The following is a 24043-nucleotide window of genomic DNA, read 5'->3' as shown; positions in this document are numbered from 1 at the left end:
AGATTTAAAAATCAGCTATATGGGTAAATCAAATATTGATTTTCATGTAATTGACTTTAACTGATAATGGATTTGACTCTGCGTTACTGTATATAGACTACATCTACAGTTCAGTCCTCAACACCTAAAATGGCTGTGGTTGATGAACAACTTCTGACAGATTAGTGAACATACACTTTTGTTCTCTCATACCCGCGGCTCTAAATTGTTTTATCTTTCTCCTTTTAAAGCTCTGGAGTGATGCCACACTCTCAGCATGGCTGAATTGATTCATTATTTATTAGCTCTTGCCATTCACCGACTGTCAAAGTGAATCTGAAACACCAGCGAATGTAACGCATCATCAAATCATATTGAAATGCAAACAATGGGGAACATGCATATGCAAATTGATCTCGGAATTGACCCGGTGTTGTGAAGGCGCATTGAATGTGGCAGATGGAATTTAAAAGCCTTCAGTTTTACTCCGCTAAGCAGCTTACTGCTAATTACGGGAAATCATTTCCCTCACTTCTGTTTGGTGCCGTAACGCAGCCGTTAAACCAAGCGCATGGCCTGATAGGAATTAATTGATTTATGGGATAGTGCATTGCATAAATATGCGAACACCAAATGCCTGTGGTCAGGAGGAGATCAGATGAATTATTAATGAATTATTGATGATATGACGTTTATTAAATGCCAAATGTTGGTTTTTAAAGAGGTCATGAATGAAAGATATTTACATTCCCTGAAACCTTTAGGCAAACAAGAAGTCAATGTGTTAAAGATACAACAGAGAGATGACAAAAATCATGACAAATGTTTTTACTTACTTTTCATTATTTTAATAAGTAAATCAGGTTTCAACTCACATTTTTTAAGTTTAACTTGGTATTATTGGTCATTTTGACAGATGAAAGTTGAGATTTAAACAATTTAATAAGTACCTAAGATGCAAAATCAACTTTTGGAAACAGTGGTTGTTTCTCAATACCAAGTATGCAAAGTTTGGACTTGCATGCTTGGAAGATCAGAGTTGGAAAATACCCCCAAGGATGCAAGGACACAGATCGGGTACTTTTTCAAATGGAACAGCAGTATACTTTATAATGTTATAAACTGTACATGAACAATAAAATGATTTAATTATATAAATCACGGCCTAATAATTAATATTATATTAATAATAAGTGTGGTTTTCCCCACTCACAGAGTGGATTGACTGGAGCATATTAACATCTCTCCACAATAACGTGTATACATGCCCACCGAACAACTCTCTGTCATTCTTGAGGTGCAGCTGATCAGTTTTAAAACATTTTTTAAAACAGTGCATGATTGTAATAAAGAAAAATCAATACGCAATTCATAACTGCAGAAATCAGCACAGCCGCATAGTGCCAGTACAAATATATATATATGAGAAGGGTTCAATCATACAACATGAGTCCCAGTTTGTGAACGTTAAATCAGGTGTATTGTGTAAAGTAGCATGGATATCCATACAACAGGGTGTATTAACTTGTATCCTGTCACATTTGCCACAAGTAAGACAGTGCAAGGTTAATCGTGTGTGTGTAACTTTGTAATGACATTTGTGTGTGACTCATCATTGCAGAAAGGCTTGAATAAACTCCACAATAAATACATTAAAACTGTATTTCTGCCTTATTCGTGTTTGTCTCTGTCACTATGTATCTGACGTGACACAGCAAGAGAAACAGACACGCATGTGAGAATGGTGGAGGGGGAGGACAAGCTCATTTGGAAACTGCCTGTTTCATACTCATTTTGTCAGTAAGACCGGCTCTGTAATCAGCAGAAAATCTTCAGTATCAAATCTCTGCTTCGTAAAGGAAATAAAACGCGTTATTTTTGGAGTTGAGTTTACATTCATTAACATTATTTAACTACATGAGCTAGGAATGAACAACCAGCAAAATACTTCCAAAGCAGTAGCTAATGAAGTTAATTTCAACATTTAGTAATGCATTATTAAAATCCAATTTTTTGTTCAATGAATTGGCAAATATACTGTGGTGTGAAGTAGGTGTGCTAATTGATTATGCATAAAATATTAAATAAATATGCGAATTATAAGAATCCTGGACAGGGCCACTACTTTACCAGTAGACTCATGTGTGTGCTTTTCCAAGAAATAAATTAAAATAAAGTTCAGTTAAATTAAAATTAAGTAAAATGAAATTAAAGTAAAATTAAATAAAAAAATTAAAAATAAAATAAAATATAAAAAATATATAAAATAAAAAACTTAAATAAAAAAATTAAAAATAAATTTGAATATAAAATGAAATATAAAATTAAACTAAATATATTTTTAAATTAAATATATACTAATATAAAATAAATAAAAATAAAATGTAAAAAATAACAAAGAAAAAGTAAAAGTAATATATATAATAAAAACTTTCTTAATAACCCTAAAGTATATTAAATAATAAATTAAGTACCTATTAACTTAACTAGATTAATCTATACCAGTTTATTAAAGTATTATTAAAATCTTATTAAAGTCTTTTCCTTTTTAATAAAAATAATTATATAAGTAATAAATCATTAAATAGTGAATCGTTTCAAACTCATTATAAATGACAGGCCTAAAATCTTCCCATAACAGTAGCACTATTTTGTGGTACTTTATTTAAAAGCCCATTTTAGAGCACGCCAAACTCTTTTATTTTTGAAAAGCAAGGAAAATCATCTTTTCCATTACATGCCCTGTTTAAAAGCGTCTTCACAGTTGTGGCTGATCTGAAGCGGCATTGCTAAAGTGTGTATGGTATATCTTCACATTATGCCGTAATGCAGTGTGCATGGCACCCCTGCGGTTTGTAATATGACTCTCGGGGAACAACACATCCATGACTCTTCAGCTGCATAAATCCTCTCGGTTTCGAGGGGACTTTAAATACGCTCAGCCGACCGTATAAAGGAGTTCAGCATTTCTCCAGACCTCATTAAAAAGCAGGCCCCATCTTGAAGGCATCATGCTGAATTTTAAGACAATGCGAGCTTCTTCATGAGATTATTCTTCGTGTTGCAACCTTGAAACGACACTGTGTACAGATGCAAATTTAATAAAGCTTTCACATCAAGTCAGATTGTGGAGAAATGGCAGGATGTTCAGACAAACAGGATGCTTTATTTAAAGAGGATTTTCATTTGGTGAATTTGAAAGTATTTAGTTCTTTTTTTGTGGTTTTCTTGCCAAATAAGTTGCTAAATAATGCTAAATAAACGTTTATGCATTTATATTTCAATTATAGAAACCAAATTGAGATGCAGATTCAGAGTTCGACCTGAGGTTATTAATTAGCAAATAATATTAATATTACGAATGTAAATGTTAAGCGAGCAGGTTGCATTGTTGCATTTTGTTAGGACACGAGGTTACGTGACAAGATTCGCAGTGAAAAGCAATTTGGCTGTTTGCACCAGACGAAACGCTACAGAAATTTAAATGCAGCCATTCAGAAGCACAGAATAGCGCACTCACTGCACTCCAACGAAATGGTAAGGTTTATAATCTAATTAATACAGATTAAACCTCTTTAACATTATTAAATGTAGATGCTAAATCACTGATATGTGTTGGTTTGCACTGAATCACAGTTTTAAAGTTCAATTTCGAATGGTTTATTTTATTTTCAAGATCTGAGGTGAACTATCTGCTGCTGCTTTCAGTAGTATGATAATAAATGTCATGTAAAATGTCATACAAACTGGCATTTTTAACATTTATGACACTTTAACACTGAATAAAGCACATGAGGTGTACCTGAGGTCATTATTGTCAGTTTTCTGTTGTTCATTTGCAAGAAATAGAAGCTACTTCTAAACTGTACATTTCAGGTTTTGGTTAGAAATAATATTTTCCATGTTAAAAGTTTTTGTTCTATCATGTGCCGATGCTTTTATATAGAACATAACTTAAATCAGCCTTTAGGCTCGATTAGTGAGGCACACTGCTGTTGGTGTATTCAATCTGGCAACCTGAGCTAGCGTTTGTTGACATGCAATATCTAGTTCAATCACTGGGTGTCAAGCTTGCACACTGCACCTTTAATACTCAAAGAATAGTATTTATAAAAGGATCATATTTGAATTTTTATTTCCCAGTACTGGGTTGCGGCTGGAAGTGCATCCACTGCGTAAAACATATGCCAGAGTAGTTGGCGGTTCATTCCGCTGTGTTGACCTCCATAAATAAGGGACTTAGCCAAAATAAAATTATTGAAGGATTTCAGATTTCAGAACTTCTCTCTCAGAATGAAAGGCATGGGTTTTCAGAATGAAGACAAGTTTGGTTTCTGCAAAAAAAAAGAAGAAATGAATTCACTCAGTCAATACTCGGCTCTTGAGTGATGTATAACGAAACATTTTTGTGAATTTGAACACACATTTTGATGATGGGAACCACTGCCAGGAATCAATAACACAACACGTATTCAAGTGCCTTTGAGCCCAGCGCTGAGAGCGGACGGAGGCATCAAAGAGCAGGATTGGAGACGGACCCGCCTGCGCATCAATTCTGCATGGGCCTGAGAGAGAGCCTGCGCTGGGCTAAACCTCCGAGGAACACCATCATCAAAACTTGATGGAGAAAAAGACAGAAGGCGCACTAATAAGAGCTCCAAAAAAAAAAGACAGTGAGGGGGAGTCGAGAACTGCAGGCGGGACGGAGAATAAAAAGAGACAAGTGAAGAGAGAGAAAAACCAGCGGCGTGAAAACTTTCTGCAAGCCTGAGTTCTGTCTGATCACAAGCAGAGAGTTGGAGATGGTTTAGATGAAGGGAAGAGAAGCTGATGGGCCGCAATACTTCTGCTGGTAAACTTGGTAAATGAGGTTCAGATAAAGGCGTGAGGGAGAAGACCAACAGAGCATCAATTTACTGTCAGGATGGCTATAAACGGACCAAAGGCCAAAAGAAACCATTATGTTGTATGGTAGTTTCTGAACTGATATCTCATGGAAACAAGCAAAAACTGAGGTGCTAAAAATTCAGCTTGGAGTTGAAACAGTTCTGGCTTTGTAAACACGTGTTTATTATATTTTTATTACTAAACTGTAATATAAATGCCCTGCTTATAAGGTAGTCTATTGAATTTTTTTTTTTTTTGGGATATATTTTTTTGCCTTTTTATCCTCTTATTTTATCCTACAAAGGTTTAGACTTAAAAAGCAAAGTTAGAGAAGTATTCACTAGGAAAAGGGATTTTTGAATTTTGAAACACAAAGAATACCTATTTGTAGTACTTTGTGATATTTACTGCTGGATTACAGAGGCCCATTTTTGTCATGCAAATATTTCAAGAGTTCACACATAGCTGATGATTGATTATAAAGCTTGTTTGGCTTGCTGTCCTGGGTGAGACCCCTGAGCTTATAAGATCCTCGAGCCCGGGGCTCCCTCCCTTTTTCAAGGTGAGAGGGGAGTTTGAGCTCAGGTAGATCTCGAGAACTCACCTGCTGTAGTAGCTATTGACCTTATAGTGATTGTTCTTAAGAGATAACTACTTACTAGGAGCACGTCTATAGTGCTGATTTGGAAAAGTAGATTAACTTAAGTCGCATGTTTTTGGACGGTGGGAGGAAACCGTGGAATCCCTCGTGAGCACGGGAAGAACGTGTAAACTCCAGACAGAATGGTCGGCTGGCTTGGTAAGGACTAGAACCAGTGTCAGTCTTGCTGTGAGGCAACAGTGCTAACCACTGGGCCACCGTGCCACCCATCTAGGAAAGGAGGAGGAGTAGGGGTGGAAGGGGGGATGCATTAAAAACGGAGATGGCTGTGATATGGAGTTTAGGGTATTTATAGTGGCTTAGGAATCATCTGTTTGGTGTATCATAAATTGAATAATGCGGGGCCAGCTGCAAGCAATCATAAGCATGTGCTCCTCTCCAAATTAGTTTATAAATAAACTTCACAAAGGGAATTGCATCTTTTTATCTTATAACTCTGTCTTTTTTTCTTTATAAAAATACAAGAGTATATATTTCAATTCAGATTTGTACACTGGCCTGTTTTGTCTGTTCTCTGATTATTTGAATTTGGATCTCAAATTCAAAGTTTGGCTTAAAACTTACAATTTTGACTTTTGTTCTTGAAGGTGAATGTTTTTTCACTCTCTTAAAAACTTACTCTCAAAGTTTACTTCTGAATATATATATGGCAACACAGTGGCACAGTGGGTAACATGTTTGCCTCACAACAAGAAGGTCGCTGGTTCAAGCCTCAGCGCAGTTGGTGTTTCTGTGTGGAGTTTGGATGTTCTCTCTGCGTTCGTGTGGGTTTGCTCCGGTTTCCCCCACAGTCCAAAGACATGCGGTACAGGTGAATTCGGTAGGCTAAATTGTCCGTAGTGAATGTTTGTGTGTGTGAATGACTGTGTGTAGATGTTTTCCAGAGATGGGTTGCGGCTGGAAGGGCATCCGCTGCGTAAAAACCAGCTGGATAAGTTGGCAGTTCGTTCCGCTGTGGCGACCCCGGATTAATAAAGAGACTAAGACGACTAGAAAATGAATGAATGAATGAATTAATATATATATACACACACACACAGTTGAAGTTTTATTGAATTTTTTTTTAATATATTTCCCGAATTATGTTTAACAGAGCAAGGAAATTTTCACAGTATTTCTGATTGTATTTTTTCTTCTTGAGAAATAATTTTTGTTTTAAAAGAAATTTTAGAAATTATTTAGAAATAATTTGTTGAAAAAAATAAACAGGGAGGCTGATAATTCTGATTTAAACTGTATGTGTATGTATGTATGTATGTATGTATGTATTTTTTTGCGTGTGCATTTTTATATTCTGGGTAAAGCATGGGACTAAAAATGTTCATCCAATTAAATATTGTCTGGCTGATAATTCCCATAATTCTGATAAGTAGCCCAAACTGTTTACCCCTGTTTCAACAACGGTGCCAGTGCACTCATCACACACCAGCTATAGGTGAAGTGGGGAGACAGTGATACAGCTAATTCAATGGATGAGGATGAATGGGAGGCCATGATGGTTAAGGGCCGAGAGGGAATTTAGCCAGGACACCAGGTTTACACCCCTACTCTTTACGAGAAGTACCACGGGAATTTTATTGACCACAGAGAGTCAGGACTTCAGTTTATCATCTCATCCGAAAGACTGCACCCAATCACAGTACAGTGTCTCCTTCACTATACTGGGGCATTAGGACTCACACAGACCACAGGTTGAGCGCCCCCTGCTGACCTCATTAACACCACTTCCAAAAGCAACTTAGTTTTCCCATCCAGTTTATGACCAAGCTCAGCCCTGCTTGGCTTCAGTGAGTAACCGATCTTGGGCTTGGACTGCAGGGTGATATCAGCTAATGACCAACTGTTTTTTTTTTCCTCACAAACCAGCATGTAAAACACGTTGAGTTTGGCAGAAATGTACAAAATGACCTCTAGGGGATTTATGAGGAATATCACATGCACAAAAACATGCCCTAATAACATATTTTTGGATTGTCCAAAAATTACACTGCGCCCTTTAGTTTAATTGTGAAAACAAAAATTGCAAGAAGACATAGTGGTAACACTTTACAATAAGGTTCGTTAGTTAATGCATTTACTAACATGAACTAATCATGAACAACACATGTACAGCATTTATTAATCATAATTGACCATTTACTAATGCATTATTATCATTCGAGTCTGTGCTTGTAAACATTAGTTAATGCACCATGTGTTAACATGAACTAACAATGAACTACTGTATTTTCATTAACCAACGTTTATTAACATGAATATATACTGTAGTAAATGTATTGTTTATGTTAGTAAATGCATTACTTAACAATAACTAATGAACCTTATTGTAAAGTGTGACCGACATAGTCCCATGTACATATTACTCAGTTCTCAAAAATGTATCCCTAGGCACTAATGAGCCTGGGTTGGAAAAAAGCACAGTGTAAAAACTAGTTTATGAAAAGCTTCCATAGCCCAAATTGTAAGATGTAAACTAAACCAGCAATCAAACTAGAGTTTGAGCATGCGAAAATTGGCCAGACAGTGCTGCGAAAAGAAACCCCAATACAAAATGATGTGACACTGATAAATTGAGTGATTGCTCCATATTTAACATTTCTGTACAGAGGGGTCACATTTTGATCTTCTATTGGTGTCATGCATTTATGTGATGCAAATTTGCAGGTCAGCATTCACCAAGCTTGAACTTTGTACCGAAATGCAAAACTTGTGACACGAGCTTGCGTTTCCATCCAGGCACAATCTCATGCATATGAATGAAAGTCTAAGGGGTGAAATGTGCCGTATGAGAGACTTAAACTGTTGAATTGTGAAGTGGAAAGTGAATATTTTTGCTCCAATGCAAGACGAACACAATAATATCCACTGTGTTCTATTTCTGTTCAAATCTCTCCACCTGTTTGTAAGCTAATGATTTACTGTCTGTGCGCGCATGTGTGTGTGTGTGTGTGTCCATGTGTGGGCACTGGCTTGAACTCAAAAAGCTTGGGGTTTGAGTGAGTGACAGAGTGATGTTGTGGGTGTGTGTAGGGGAGTCTGATGCTCCATTTGCAGCAGGAGTGTAATTGGACTGAAAGACATGTGTTTGTTGAAGATAACGCACCGCGATCCGGCGGCCTCATGCTGCCTGACCTCATTCGTCTGCCATCATTCTGAATCTATCAGCTCATTTGGGCGCACGGACACCTGAAGAGAGACAAGGGAAAAGAGGAAGTGTGTGTGTATCATTGCCAAAGGATTCGCCTAATTACTGCAATGCATCAGCCTTTCTGTTTAAGGCGGGCTGCGGCACTTGGAGCCGTTTATGGTCTCGCTTTGTTTTCAACCTGATTTGCAGGTTTGGCTCATGTTACCCTCGAGGAAAACAAGTGTTTTGAATTTGTAATGCATATCAAGTAATCTGTGTTGAACAGTCCACTTTGACAACAGATAACTTGCTTAACAGAGTTTATGTGAAGTGTTTCTTTCTTTCTATCTCCATAATAAGTCAATTAATTCTATTTTTTTTTATTTAGATACATTTTAATGTATCTAACATTGAATGTTATTAATTCCTAAAATCAGAGTTATTTGTGGTGCATTTACTCTCTGACAGGTCTCGAAATTAACCTTTTTGCTTTGTAGCACCGATGCTCCTAACTTTAAAAATGTAGGCGCATCAGCCAAAATTTTGTCGCACCCACCAATTATAAGCACCGTTACTACAAGTTTTATACAAACATATTTATTGCATTTGAAATCAACAGTAATCATACTAACAAGCAAAAAATATATATGCATGCGGGAGGAAAATATGTCTCAATTAAATCCCCTTATCACAAGAAAATACATTTTTATAACATAACTGAGTGACCAAAAGATACACGGAGCGCTCACTGGCCCTGCACGCACTGCTTGACATGAATGAATCTGTTAAGGATAGAACTGTGCTGTTTTCATGGGTGGTGTCTGATATTGCACTGATGCTCTTGACATATACTGTACCTTATTATATGCATACGTCACGTTAATAGCAATACTGGTCTTTTCATGAGTAGCGATTATTAGTTTACTCAGTGCAAGCCTGTTTGCAATGGTGTATGTGGTGTTAAATTTTACATATAGCTGCCACTTGCATATAGAAGTAATTCTTCATTTTGGTCATTTTAATGCATTAAGTTTATTTACAAAAAATTACAGGGACATCAAACTTTTTGGAGATAGATAGATAGATAGATAGATAGATAGATAGATAGATAGATAGATAGATAGATAGATAGATAGATAGATAGATAGATAGATAGATAGATAGATAGATAGATAGATAGATAGAAAGTTAGATAGACAGACAGACAGACAGACAAAGAAGAAACTTTATAACCTGTACAAATTATGTAAATTAAAAACTTTGCAACAAACAAATTTCATCTTGTGACATCTTTAGACCAGCTCTGAAAATATGAAAAGAGACAGATAGACAGAAGTTCTGTTGTCGTGTAGTTAGAATTTGTGTCATCCTTATGCTATATTGAGCATATGCATTATTTAAAGATTAGCAGCGCAAACATGGCGGTAACAAAAGGCAAGCAGGTGTTCGAGTGTTTCTCAGAAGCTCCGCTCCGCTCTTTCATTTTCTCAAAGCAGATTAACCTTTAATGAGCTTCGCTGCCCAGTTGTGTTGTCTGTCAGTTACGCAGAACAGAGCTCCATAAACTACACCACCGAAATTCCCCATGCAAACTCACACTTGACTGAACGTAGATATTGAGCAGCTGTCGGAGAGATGGAGGTTTCCCCAGCACCAGAGTGCCTCCTGCAGATGATCCATGGAGCTCCTTTATCGATGTTTTTTTTTTTCTCTGGTTGGAGTCAGAGTTGGTCAGTCGAGAGGACTAAAATGTGATTGATAGCCCACCTGAGCGCCAGACGCAAAAGTAAAGATTTCCCGCCATCTCCGACAATATCAATCTGAGCTCTAATGGGGCAGAAGTCCCTCAGGAGGACGTTTGAGCATCTGGTCACATTCGCAGATAGAGGGACGCAGACTGATTTAAGAGAAGGCATCTTTCATTTGTAATACAGCAGGATGGTTTCATTGGATGGCTTTGTAGAATGACAGTATCAGATCTTTCTCAAAATAGGGTTTCTTTTAGTCTGACAAAAGAAGGAGGTAGGCAGAAATGCTTCACTTTTTGATGTCTACATGTTGAATCCCTTGTTCTTAGTGATACCGGTGGCTGTTAAGTAAGCTGCACTCAGTTACTTATTGCTTGTGTTTGCACTAGTGCATGCATAACATATAATGCAGAGTTCAGACCGCACGATTTTCAAAGTAGTCGTGTCACAGACGTTTTCACCTGGCCTTTGAAGGGATTTAGCACATTTACTCCAACTTTTTTTCTTTTTCGAATTGGTTGTGGTATTGCTTAGATGGCACGTCTTCCAGACACGGGTGCTCATGCCTCATGCTAGTTTACTTCCATTTCTTGGGTCCAAATAAACCAAAAAGAAGTCATGCTTGTTGATATTGTGGTCCCCCAACTAGGGCTGGGTGATAAAATAGACCGACATTTATTGACCGAACACCATTGTCAATATCGATAATAAAAACGTTCAGTATGTGGTTTCGGTAAGAAGCGCTATAGTTTTCAAGAGTTCACACTTAGCTGATGATTGATTTATAAAGCATGTTTGGCATGCTGTCTCAGGGAAGAGCCCTGAGCTCATAAAATCCTTGAGCTGGGGGCTTCCAACCATTTGCAGGGCGCGAGGGGAGTTTGAGCTCAGGTAGATCTTGAGAACTCACCTGTACTAGCTAAATAAGATAGTGATTGCTCTTAAGAGATAACTACATACTAGGAGCAAGTCTATGGTGCTGACTATTCAATTAACATAAGTTGCATGTTTTGGATGGTGGGAGGAAACCGCTGTAACCCGAGGGAAACCCACATGAGCACAGGGAGAACGTGTAAACTCAGCACAGAAACATCAGTTGGTTTGGTAAGGACTAGAATCAGTGATGTTTTTGCTGTGTGGCAACAGTGCTAGCCACTGTGCCACCCATATAGGAAAGGAGGAGGAGTAGGGGTGGAAGAAGGAATTCTTCAAAACATATTCAATTCAACTCATCTTTATTTGTATTGCACTTTTACAATGATTGTGTCAAAGCAGCTTCACATAGAAGATTGCAGTGAATTGAAACAATGTCAGTCCAGTTTTCAGATTTAAAGTTCAGTTTAGATTAGTTCAGTTCATGTGTTTTAATATTCACTGCTGAGAGTCCAAACACTGAAGAGCAATCCATCGATGCGCAGCTCTACAAGTCCCGAACTATGCAAGCCAGTAGCGACAGCTGCGAGGAAAAAGCTTCACCAGTTGGCGAAAGTGAAGGATATAAAACCTCGAGACAAACCAGGCTCAGTTGGGCACGACCTTTTCTCATATGGCCAAACGTCTTGTGGCGAGCTGCAGTCTTGGAGTTTGTCATTTCCAATGGAAAGAGCGATGTGCACATGGTGTGCAAGCGGCACACACGTGCATTTTCCAGGTACAACTGGTTGAAAAACATCTGAACTTTTCCGAGCGCTAGAACTAACCTATCTGCTTCACACTTTGTATGGAATATACACATTTCAGTAATAACAGCAGACTAATTACCTCAGACAAACACAAAGCTCTCGCTTGTCACTTCATTTCAGAATAAAAACACATGATGCGAAAATGAGTGCGGAATAGCAGTAGTGAGGGTATTGTAAATAAAAAAGGATGTGGCCAGAATGGCTTTTTGGTTTCTTTTCTTGTGCATTCTAGTCACTGGCTCCCCATCTGAAAGATTTTTAGCATAGGGGGAATGTAGTCATTCAACTTTTCATGCACAATTTGTAATGCTGCAGTGTGTGCTTGAATAATGATGGTTAGTTCCATTAATAGCTCAGAGTTTGAGGCACACACTTTCTAACATTTTATCAATCAAGTTTAAGAGTCTCTTTAACACTTGTGTTTATTTTATAATAAAAAGATGAGATATTTTGTTTAAATATTTTTGTTTTTGTCTATTAAAACCTTAGTGATGTTAGTGATGCCTTGGTAATGCTGGTAAATTAAAATCACTGTAAAAAAAAAATCGTAATTTTACGGTTTATTTCCAGCAGCTAGGGTACCGTAAAACCATAAAATAATAACAGCTGTTAAATTACAGATATTTACTGTGAAATAACAGAGGCTGAATTATAGAAATTTACCAGAAATTACAATTTAAGGCTATTTCTGTAATTTTTTGTCCGTTATTTTATGTTGAAGCAGCCGGTGAATGTAGTAATGAATGAATTGTTGTAAATTCTACTGAATTTGTAATGTAGTTAAGTGTGTAAACAAATATCTGCGGTTCTTGTTTCTGCCTTTGGATGTCTCTGGAAAAAAAAAGCAGCTGCATGAATGTTGAAGCTTAAAATAAAAGTGAACCCATTAAGAAAGGGCCGACCCCTTTTATGTTTACAAATACAAGCACAGCCGTTTATAGGTCATTTCTGGTTAATGATGTCAGAATTTACTGGTATTTTGGAACTTTTTTGCTTGTTTGAACACTGTTTCTAGTGGGCGTGGCTTCCCCCCTTTGATGACATTTACAAAGGGAGAATCTCAATCAAACTGTTCTACAGTGTTTTTATGAAGTTAGATTATAAAAAAAATCAAGATTTGTTTTTATCTTCAGATGCTGGCTATATTTAAACACTGCTGCCACACAACTGTGTTAAAATGTGATTTTTGCATAATACACCACCTTAAACAACAATCAATCATGGGAATTTGCAGAACAGACATCCTTTTTCCTTAAAAATAGACATCACTGTTCACTCTGAATTTTTTTTGCAAGGCTACACCCTAAACCCAGGCCTGCTTTCGTGTCCACACACACCCTTCTCCTCGTGTTTCCAGACTCCAGTAGCTTTATTGCATCTCTCTCTGCTCATTTCCGAGGTGTACCGGGCTTATTTGGTGATTGATTCTCCTGCAGTGCTGCAGTCGTAATGAGGCGGCAGGTGTTTGGGAAATGCTAAGAGTAGCAGATCTCCCATCACTCAGCTCGCCTCCAATTAAACTCATACGCCATGTCCTTCTCTCAGCGACGGCTGTAATGGAATTAAAACGAGCAAGAAAGGCGCCGTCGAACGGCGTATATGCCACTAAACTATTTATTCTGCGGGGAGAAAGACTTTTCTTTCATTATTTATGTGAGGAAATAAATGAGCAGTTCTCCGTCCAGGCTTGCTGACTCAGAGCTTTGGACCGGGAGCACTTAATTCCCTAATCTGTATTCCTTTGGCCTGTGGAGTACAATACTTCGGCTTCTCAGTATTCCTGCTTATAAAGCTCATTTGAGCTCTAATATTTAAGACAGAATGGAATAAATAGTAAAGGCTTTCGCTTCATTTTGGAGGTTTTAGACAAGGCTGGCTTGAGTATAAATGTCTACTGTAAAGCAAAAGGAATTGTTTTCTATGTGTTTCTGGTCTTCACCTTTATAAGGACATATAGCAAAGTGAATTGCTTTGCAGCTGAAATCAACCACGTATATTGCATTTGTCTGCAACAGTGAACTGTACCCTATTCTATGACACAAAATAAAGCAATTGCTCATCCATGATTCAGCAGTATATAGTAATAAAGGAATTCATTTTTTTCCTAGTCCGTTGGTGTCTTACAGAGAAATTTTTCTTTTGGTATTTCTCATTATGAAAGTTATTTTTTATTAACAGAAACTGGGTCATCCTAATTAGTTTTTCCCTATTTGGATTTATCAATTGAATATTCGTATAATAATTACAATGAAGTAAAAGTAAATAGGTGGCACAGTGGCTAGCACAATCGCCTCACAGCAAGAAGGTTGCTGGTTCGAGCCCCGGCTGGCTCAGTTGGCGTTTCTGTGTGGAGTTTGCATGTTCTCTCTGCGTTCGCGTGGGTTTTCTCCGGGTGCTCTTGTTTCCCCCACAGTCCAAAGACATGCGGTATAGGTGAATTGAATAAGCTAAATTGGCCGTAGTGTATGTGAGTGTGTGCAAGAGATTTGATGTTTCCCAGTGTTGGGTTGGGGCTGGAAGAGCCTCCGCTGCGTGTAACGTGCTGTATAAGTTGGAGGTTCATTTTGTTGTGGCGACCCCTGATTATTAATAGGACCAAGCCGAAAAGAAAATGAATGAATGAATGAATAAAAGTAAATAAGTAGCTATGAGTGCTTTCACACCTGTTTTGTTCAGGGATTAAAATTGTCACAATGTTGCACTTTTTTCTTGGTGCGGTTCACTTTCACACTGCAAAGTTTCTAAACGGACCAAAAGAGCTAAAACAAGTAACTTGCAAGTAAACTCTCCTCACATTGTTCTGAGTTCCACTGTTTAGTTTTCAGATTCCTGCTTAGCTGTCATGCGTCTTCATTTTAATTGATGATGATAAGTAAAAAGACATTATAAGTGAAAAGCTGCGCTTTAATTTTAAATGGTGACACCCACAGACATCATCACCAAGTATAAATCAGAGGTAAGACTTTCTCATACAGAGCCTTAGCTAGAATTATGCATTATAGGCTTTACATTAGAGAAATAACAGATAAACCAAGACTCCAGGTCGGTCAGTTTTCCAAATAGATAAACAGCTCTCGTTAATAGTTAACATGCTTTCACTTTCATATTTGACATGAAACGCATATTTACCGATAGGAATGACATCCCGCGCTGCTCATAATTCTCTCTTCATATAGCCGTATATATGCCTATTACATATCCATAATACATTGTGATATAGCTGGGCTCTGATCGTTTTGCTTTCTCACTACAATCGATCCGCTGCAGAGTTTGTTTCAATCGAGCCGAGATCACCGCATTCAGGTGAACTCGGATCGATTGTTTTGCCATGGGTCCAATCGCAATTGCTGGTATTACGTATGCCAAACGAACCGCACTAATTGGAAAAACGCGCCAGGTTCGGAAACAAAAGTCTAGGTGTAAAAGCACCCTAAACTCCCTCATTCAGAGGCAGGAACCGGCAGATGTGCAACAACTTTAATCATAAGGTAAACACAAAACAAAACTTTCCATCTGGAGCTCCTTCACAGGACTCGACACTTGTAAACACACTCTCTATCAATTCAATTGAATTCAGCTTCATTTGTATAGCGCTTTTACAATGTAGATTGTGTCAAAGCAGCTTCACATAAATGGTCATAGTAACTGGAACAGTGTAGTTCAGTTTTTTAGTGCCATCAGGCTGGCGGCTCTCAGCACCACCCACGCTCATTAACGCATCCAAGCCGAACAATCACAGAGCTTGTGCTATGCGTCATTGCGACATGTAGTTACATTTTCTAGGAGGTGTGCATCAGCATTGGCTTCAGCCACGGCGAGGGCTATGCGACCACGTGAGAGTTGAACCCAGATCATATGCATGCACTCGACGCAGAAGTATACATCTGCTTTTAAATCCCTTATTTATCAGGGGTCGCCACAGCGTAATGAACCACCAACTATTCCAGCATATATTTTACGCAGCGGATGCCCTTCCAGAAGCAACCCAGAATTAGGGAACACCCTTACACACACATTTGCAAACACACACACTTATACACTACAGCTAATTTAGTTTCAATTCATCTATAGCGCATGTCTTTGGACTGTAAGGGAAACTGGAGCACCTGGAGGAAACCCACACCAACATATGGAGAACATGCAAACTCCACACAAAAACACTAACTGGCCCAGCCGGGACTCGAAACAGCAATCTTCTTGCTGTGAGGCGACAGTGCTAACCACTGAGCCACTGTGCTGCCAACCTTCATAATATGAATCTTAATAAAACTTTTGCTCAATGCCAAGAAGCAGTTAATAAAGATATTGTATACTGTAGTGCAGCAAAAGAAACACTTAAAAGTGAATCCTTAACAAAAACACTGTGACAGCACAAAATGCCTTTATAATTGACAGGTGCATGAAAAACTGATTTTAGTGTCTTGTCTTACGACTAGAGGCAAACATACAAGCAACTCTTGACCGACATAAGAAAGTGGCGAGGTGATTAGCATGAGTCGACATCAGTGATCAGAATCTTCCAGAGGCTCTTCACACACATTACAGTGGGACTGAATTCAGCACTGAAGGCATAAATCTCATTTACGGGCTCACTTCGCCCTCATTCCCAGACATGCCCAGAGACAGTATTTTATGTTAGGTGTCATTAGGGTGCTAAAAGTGCTTGTTTGACACCGGGTTTTAGCAGATCTAGCTGATGCCCTGAATAAATTATATATGATAAACAAATTCTGAAACAATAACTGCTACAGAAACCCATAAAAAACATTAATGTTTCTTGTTGTTTTCCCCCTTGGTCTGGAGCTGTGGTTTTCAACCAGCATTAAAAATAATTTACATGTATTCATAAACACTTTTTAGCCTAAATCCATAATCTAAAGCGACTTTCAAAAGAGAAACAAATAAAGTTTACCACTATTTCTAATATACACACATGGGCCATTTTATTAGGTACACCTTAATAGTACCGGGTTAGACCACCTTTTGCCTTCAGAACTGCCTTAATCCTTCGTGGCAAAGATTCAGCAAGGTATTGGAAATATTCCTCAGAGATTTTGGTCTATATTGACATGATAGCATCACGCAGGAGCTGTAGATTTGTCGGCTGCATATCCATGATGCCAATATCCTGTTCCACCACATCCCAAAATTAGCTACTTGCTTGAATCACGCCGATCACTCGACGCAGAAATATAAATCAGCCTTAAGCTGATGGAAACTAAATGAATGAATGAATTATGAAGGTTTTTACTGAGGGATCTTTTCATTCATAATCATTATTCTATATGCAGCATTTAAATCTGAAAAAAAAACTTAAAATATATATGCAGTATTTTCTCAGTAATTAAGTGATATACAGTAAATGAGATTTTCAAAAAACCCCTCTGTAAAACATGCATAAATTAATATAAAACATGATTAAATTAGTAATAAGAAAATAAATAAACAACAGTTTTGATTCAATATCCTTTTGTGCTAGAAATGTATGCAGACGAGTGTATAATAAATAAAACAATGGCTCATTTACATATTTAAACTGAGCCTTTTAGAAAGCTTGTAATACACAAAGTTCACATTGTTAAAGTAATGACTCAACTGGTGAAGTGTGATGAAAACTATTGGATATTTTTAGGAATGCACTGAAATTTCGGCAACTGAAAATAATTGACACAAAGTGGCAGTTTTGGTTTACCCCTAAAGGAGGAAAATGGGCAGAAATATGAGTAGTAAAAAGACAACAAAATTTGACTCTCAGTAAAATGTTGCTATTTGATTAGACTTAAATTAATTTTCAATATAAATCAAAATAATAAAATATCATTACAAAGCAGTTATTGTTTTCAGCCAAGTGCATTTTAAATTTTTTTTTTGCCCAAAATTGATGCATTTTAGCAAAAAAAAAAAAAAAAAAAAAAAAAAAATATATATATATATATATATATATATATATATATATATATATATATATATATATATATATATATATATATATATATATATATATATATAATTTTTTATCAAGTGTGTTTACGTGTTGCTGATCTTGTATCAATCACAACACTTCGCACTGTAAATCTGCAAACCGGGAACCAAAGGCACAATTTTCCACTAAGATAATTAGATCATACCAGTGCTGTGAACATTTAGCAGCATGTGAAGTTCAGGCATCCACCTCTCCGTTTTATTCTTGGCATTTCATTATTGAGACCTTCTGCATGAAAGAGCAATCAATATCCTTGGATATATAGCCTCAACTGGGCCCCAGGTGCTGTGCTGTGTGCGTCACTTTTTGGGATACAACCAGGAATTGGAAGATGCATTGATATCTTTGCTATTTCTATGAGTTCTGGTTAGCGATTTCTGATGGGATTTTCTTGGGCACTGTCCTCGCTCTCAAAAAGCAGAACCTATCATCATGCCTATATTTAGCTGGACAATATTGAGACTTTTTTTGCTATAAAGTGCAGAAGCAAAAAAATATTATTAATGAATATTACATTTTTAAATAATAATTATTAATAATAATAATAATAATAATAATAATAATAATAACAACAACAACAACAAAACACAAAAAGATGACAAAAGATGCTAAGATATAGGTGTACAGCAGGGAAAATAATTATTGAACTTGTCACCATTTTTCAGGTGCCGTTGAAATTTTCACCGGATGTTCCCGGTGAAAAACCGAATGAATCTAAATATGCAAATAAAACAAATCTAATTAGGAAATGCGTAATAAAATAAAATGACACTGGGAAAAATGATTGAACACATGTAGAAAGTAAGGCTTAGAAAGGCAGTAAAAGCCAAGACAGCAGCTGAAATTTCTCAGTTCTTCAGCAACCCTCTGCTCTTTGTCATTGTAATTTAATATTAGCTGCTTCAGTTCAACATCTACATTATTAGGATGATGACGATGAAAGCAGGGGGGGACATTTTAGCAGGACAATGATCCAAAACACAGCCAAGGAAACTCTCAAATGCTTTCAGAGAAAGAAAATCAAGTTGTAGAATGGCCCAGCCAATCACCTGACCTGAACCCAATAGAAAATACAAAATTAAGATCAAATTTGAAAGTCAAGACCCACAGAACCATCAAGATTTTAACATCGTCTACCACCATCTACAACCTAACCATCTGAGGGTTAACGAACTAACGCTTGTCATGCTTGTCAAGCTGGATAACAAGTAAACAAATGAAAATGAAATTAAATGAAACAAAAGTAGGACTCTAGTGATTTACTCTGCTGTTGAACTCCTTTCTCCTCATCCATCTCTATGAGGCGCTGAACTCTACTAGCATCAGTACGTGGGAGAGACCGAGGGTGTTCACTCCACTCACACTCACCCAAAGTTTTTTTTTTTTGTTTGTATTTTTTTATAATAAATCCCTGCATCACACAACACCACAAATCGGTTATGAAATACATTGGCACAATTTTTGTAATTGATTTTTATTGTTTTTTTATTGATTTAATTGATTTGTTTTTGCAGCCCTAATATTGTTATTTATTGTTCATCTTTTTTTCTGTTTTAAAAAACATTTAATTGCCAAAATTATACTTAATATCATTAAAAAGTGGTAAAGCCTTTATTTTTCATCACAGCTTAAAAATGTTATTTTTAATGAGTTTTTAACATTTTTATTCACTGGATCTTTGAAGTGCTGATTTTTTGGCACATATCAACAAGTCCTTGAAGTTGGATGGCTCCTTTTACCATCACTCTGGTCTCCATCTCTCTTCACAAATTTTCAACTGGATTTATGTCCAGACTCTGGCTCAGTCACTCCGAAACATTGATATAGCTTCCTGCCAACCATTTCTTGACCACTTTTTCTGTGTGTTTTGGATCATTATCCTCTTGGAAGGCCCATTGCGTCTCTAGTCCAAGTTTTTTTTTTTCTGCAGACCATTTGATCTTTTTTTTCCCTCCAGAATCTTAATGTAGTCCTATTTTTATTTCATGATTTCATTTAGTTTTACAAGGTTGCCTGGCCCATTGCCTCAAATCAAAAGCATTACATTCACAGCACCATGCTTGACCACAGAATAAAATTTTTTTTAAACAAAAGCCACAGCACCATGTTCAAACAATTCTTGTCAGATGACCAGAAGACAGATAAGCTGGGTGAGCTTGTCTTGAAGAAGCGATCAGTGTCCATGTAGGCCTGCATTGAAATGTTGGTACAGCAGCAGCATTAATACCATTATTCAGGATGGCTTTGCTGGTGATCCTTGGATTTTTCTTAGCTTTCCTGCACTGCCGGTCTTTTTTTACAGTCCTTGAACTTTCTAATAATGCCTTGCTCAGTGGACATCAGTACTTGAGAACTTTCTTTCTGTCTTGTGTGCCACCATAAGGCTCAATTGGAAGTCCTCACTAAGCTACAATGTTTTAATCATTAGTGCATCTGAAAAAGAGTACTGTCTGAGTTGATGCACTCTATAAAATACTGGGTTTATTCAAACCAAATATAAGTACTGTAGAACTAATAGAGTGCATAACATTTGAATTTAAACTTCATGATTGTTGGGCTGTGTGATTTAATTATGGTCATTTCATGAGCATTTTGTCAGTAAAGCAGGTTAGTAATTTGTTTAGATGGAACTGAGTTTACTACACATCTTTGTAGTACACTGATCAGCAGGTTAATAACGATATTTTTCATCACTTAAAAATAAAAAGAGGATAAAATAATTATATTTTTAGTTTGCATTGCTTTTTAAAAACGCAACCTAGGCTCATTCTGAAAATGTACCCCTATATGCATTTCTGTTGAGCACCAAGTACGTCCCAGTTTTTTTTTATTTGCAGTTTTTGTTTTTGCGAATCCACCAAAGGCAGTGTGTACACTTTTTGAGATGTCAAATTACTCACGGGAGTGCTGTTAGCGACTGCTCTTCTCGCGTAAATCCACCAGAGGCTGCTGTTGATTGACTCACTGACTGACTGACTGAACCACCTATCTCTTTCCCTAAACCCAACCAATAGTGTTTTCAAAAACACTGATTGACCAGTGCCCACCCACTTTCCTAAATCCAACCGAGAGTGTTTTCAAAAGCACCAATTGACCAACGCAGAGAGGAGAGATAAAGAGTCAGGGAGTTAAGACTTTTAAGAATTTTTGGCCATGAGTCAGTCCAGACCAACAGATAATTCTAAAAAACATGTATATTATTTGTTTTCTATAGAATTGTCATAATATTCATGCAAAATATTTCTTAAGTGATCTTAGCATATAATTTTAGTTGTGTCTGGATAATTGAATAGAAGAATAGAATAGTAATTGTATAATAATATTAATAATAATTGTATTTATTTATAATAATAAATAAGTCTGAATTGTTTGTTTGAGAAAAGTACATGTGATCCAATGGGAGTTATAAAAAGTCTATTTGCCTATTATTTCCCTGCGAATAGTGGGCGTGTATTGGGGTGGTTCACCCAGGGTGCCATTTAAACTAGCACCACCACTGCCTACATGATTGAGATAAAGTATGTTCTGTTTAGTATGAATATAATTGGTATGAATTAATTCAGACGTACCACATGATGAGACTGTAAAATCCTCATTGAATGCTCACTTCAGAATATTTTGGCTACTTCTTTCTTACACTTACTTTTTTATACTAAAAGTTAACATTCTGCTTGCCTCATGTGTTTTTAAAGTCGGGAATTGACCAGAAATGGATGTATAAACTCTTCTGAGCTAATAGATGTTGTTCAATCTAGAACAGTGGTTCTCAAGCTGTGGTACATGTACCACTGGTAAGCTGGCTTTCTTCTAGTGGGATGCGGAGGAATCAAATATGTCATATGTTTATGCTTTATTTCAAAATTTCTTAAACATTTATATATAAATATGACCCTTTAAGAATATTTATTATATGACATACAGCCTATATTTCTGAGGTTCTGGCAACATTTCCAGGTGTTGATAAATTGGCTACTATATGTTAATACTTAATGTTTAATTTTAAATTTTGTGATCTGCGAACCGAATGTTTTGCCGAAATGTCACATTTGGTACAGTTTTTTTTTTTTTTTTTTTTTTGGCCACTTGTGTCATTTTTAGCCAGATGATGCTTATTTGTCAAGTAAAAATCCCTAAAATTGGAAAAGTATGAATTTTGGACTTAACCGTTAGCTTTCTCTGAGAAGCGAGTAAAAAATGTTCCCCTAGTAACACTTCTTCAACCAATCACGTGCTCTTTTTTTGTCAGCTGTTTAGTGTTTTGAATCCAAAAAAAAAACATCCCCAATTTGTTATTCCATCATTGTATTAGATAAAAAAAAAGTTCATAAATGAGAAATACGTTTTTGATGTATATATAAAAAATGTAGACACAAAAAAACTGGTCAGATTATATATGATTATATTATGTATCAGTATATATGATTCAGGGTGTCACCATGGCTCAGCGGTTAACACTGTGGCCTCACAGCAAGAAGGTCGCTGATTCAAGTCCGGGCTGGGCCAGTTGACATTTCTGTGTGGAGTTTGCATGTTCTTTCTGTGTTGGCGACGGCGTGGGTTTTCCCCACAGTCCAAACACATGCGCTATAGGTGAATTAAATAAACTAAATTAGCCGTAGTGTGTAAATGCTGGAAGGGCATCCTCTGCGTAAAAAATATGCCGAAATAGTTGGTGGTTCATTCCGCTGTGAAGACCTCTAAAAAAAAGACTAAGCCTAATGAATGAATATATGATTCAAAACCAAAACTATTCAGTCAGAACCATAACAATGTCCTCATGCCACATTTTGAAGGGCGTTTTAAGAAAATGTGCCACATCATATAACTTTTTTCACCTATTAGAGATGCTTTTTGGCTTTTAGTTAACTTACATTAATGTAATTTATTAGCGAATAAATGAATGCTTAGGATGCCAAATGAGGCATTCCCTGGTCTTTTTTCCAGCTTCCGAAAAAGTCCATAATGTTACAGCCATTTACAAAAGCCATCTTTTACCAATACAGCCAATTTGTTGTGTATTACGACTGGCCTGTGCTTTGTTTGTCTGAGTCTGGAAGTCCCAAAAGCTCTTAGCCAAAGAGGTGATGCTTCCTGAGGGAAATCTGTGTTTACTGCTGTCTGAAGCTTTCCATTACAGGTCATCATCTAGAGCTATTTGTCTGACTCAGATGTGTTTTTTTCATCCGGCATTGTAGTGGACACGGGTTGTTCCGCAGTGCTGACAGTGTTTGCTCTTCCGGTCTGCATCTTTGTTTTGTTTTGCTTTGTGATTCAGTCCCATTCGTCCTCTTCCCAGCTTGCACTGGTGCATGAAGAATCTTTGTTGCATTGTTTGAACATTTCCCTTTTTTGTGTGTGTGCAGTTTCAGTTGTTGATTTGTCGAGTAACTTGTTGCATGTGATGAATATTCATGTCAGTTCTGTGTAAATTATATTTGTAAAAGTGAATTATTTAAACCAGAGGTTCTCAAACTTTTTTCACCAAGTACCACCTCAAAAAAAAAAAAGTACCACCAAAATGACCAGTATTGAAATAAAGTAAGCCAAATTAAGCAGCACTGCACTGCACAGTTCTAAAACGAGGCATATTCATATTTGTACAATTTGACAACTTGACCACATGACTCGCGGAGCGGCATTCTGTAAAGTTAAGATGTTTTCAACCGGGTACGCCTGGAATACGCAAGTGCGTCGTGCTGCAGTTTCTACTAATTTTGCTAGCCTGTGGGTTAAATTTTGATGCTCAAGTGACTGAGAGGTAACTAGAGAATACAGTAATATTTCTAAATGAAAGATTTTTCAAAATAAATTATCGATCAGACTCAGATAATAAATAAAACGTAAATAATTAAAAAATCTTTTGGGGCCCAGTTCTAATTGATCTATAGACCGGTGCTGGTCTGTGGCACGAGGGTTGGGGACCACTGCTTTAGCGTGTATCTGCTCTGCAAGCGCCACGCACCTCTTTCTATAGTT

At 37.0% G+C, this 24043-nt stretch overlaps 1 protein-coding gene across 18 annotated transcripts in view; it reads left to right on the top strand.

Annotated features, from left to right (window-relative positions):
• Positions 1-24043, top strand: part of ralylb (RALY RNA binding protein like b) — a 490264-nt gene that overhangs the window by 37600 nt on the left and 428621 nt on the right. Inside the window, exon 5 of one of the 18 annotated variants that reach the window (XR_015525258.1) lies at positions 896-1621. The exons of the other annotated variants lie outside the window; for them this stretch is intronic. The gene's annotated coding sequence lies outside the window, so the exon portion shown is untranslated. Of the gene's footprint in view, positions 1-895; positions 1622-24043 lie in introns of those variants that run through there. 18 annotated transcript variants of the gene reach the window in all.

This window comes from Danio rerio, chromosome 24, assembly GCF_052040795.2.
Source record: "Danio rerio strain M-AB ecotype USA chromosome 24, GRCz13ab, whole genome shotgun sequence".
Taxonomy (NCBI): domain Eukaryota; kingdom Metazoa; phylum Chordata; class Actinopteri; order Cypriniformes; family Danionidae; genus Danio; species Danio rerio.
The sequence above is the reverse complement of the archived record's forward strand: the minus strand, read 5'-3'. Positions and strand labels throughout refer to the sequence as shown.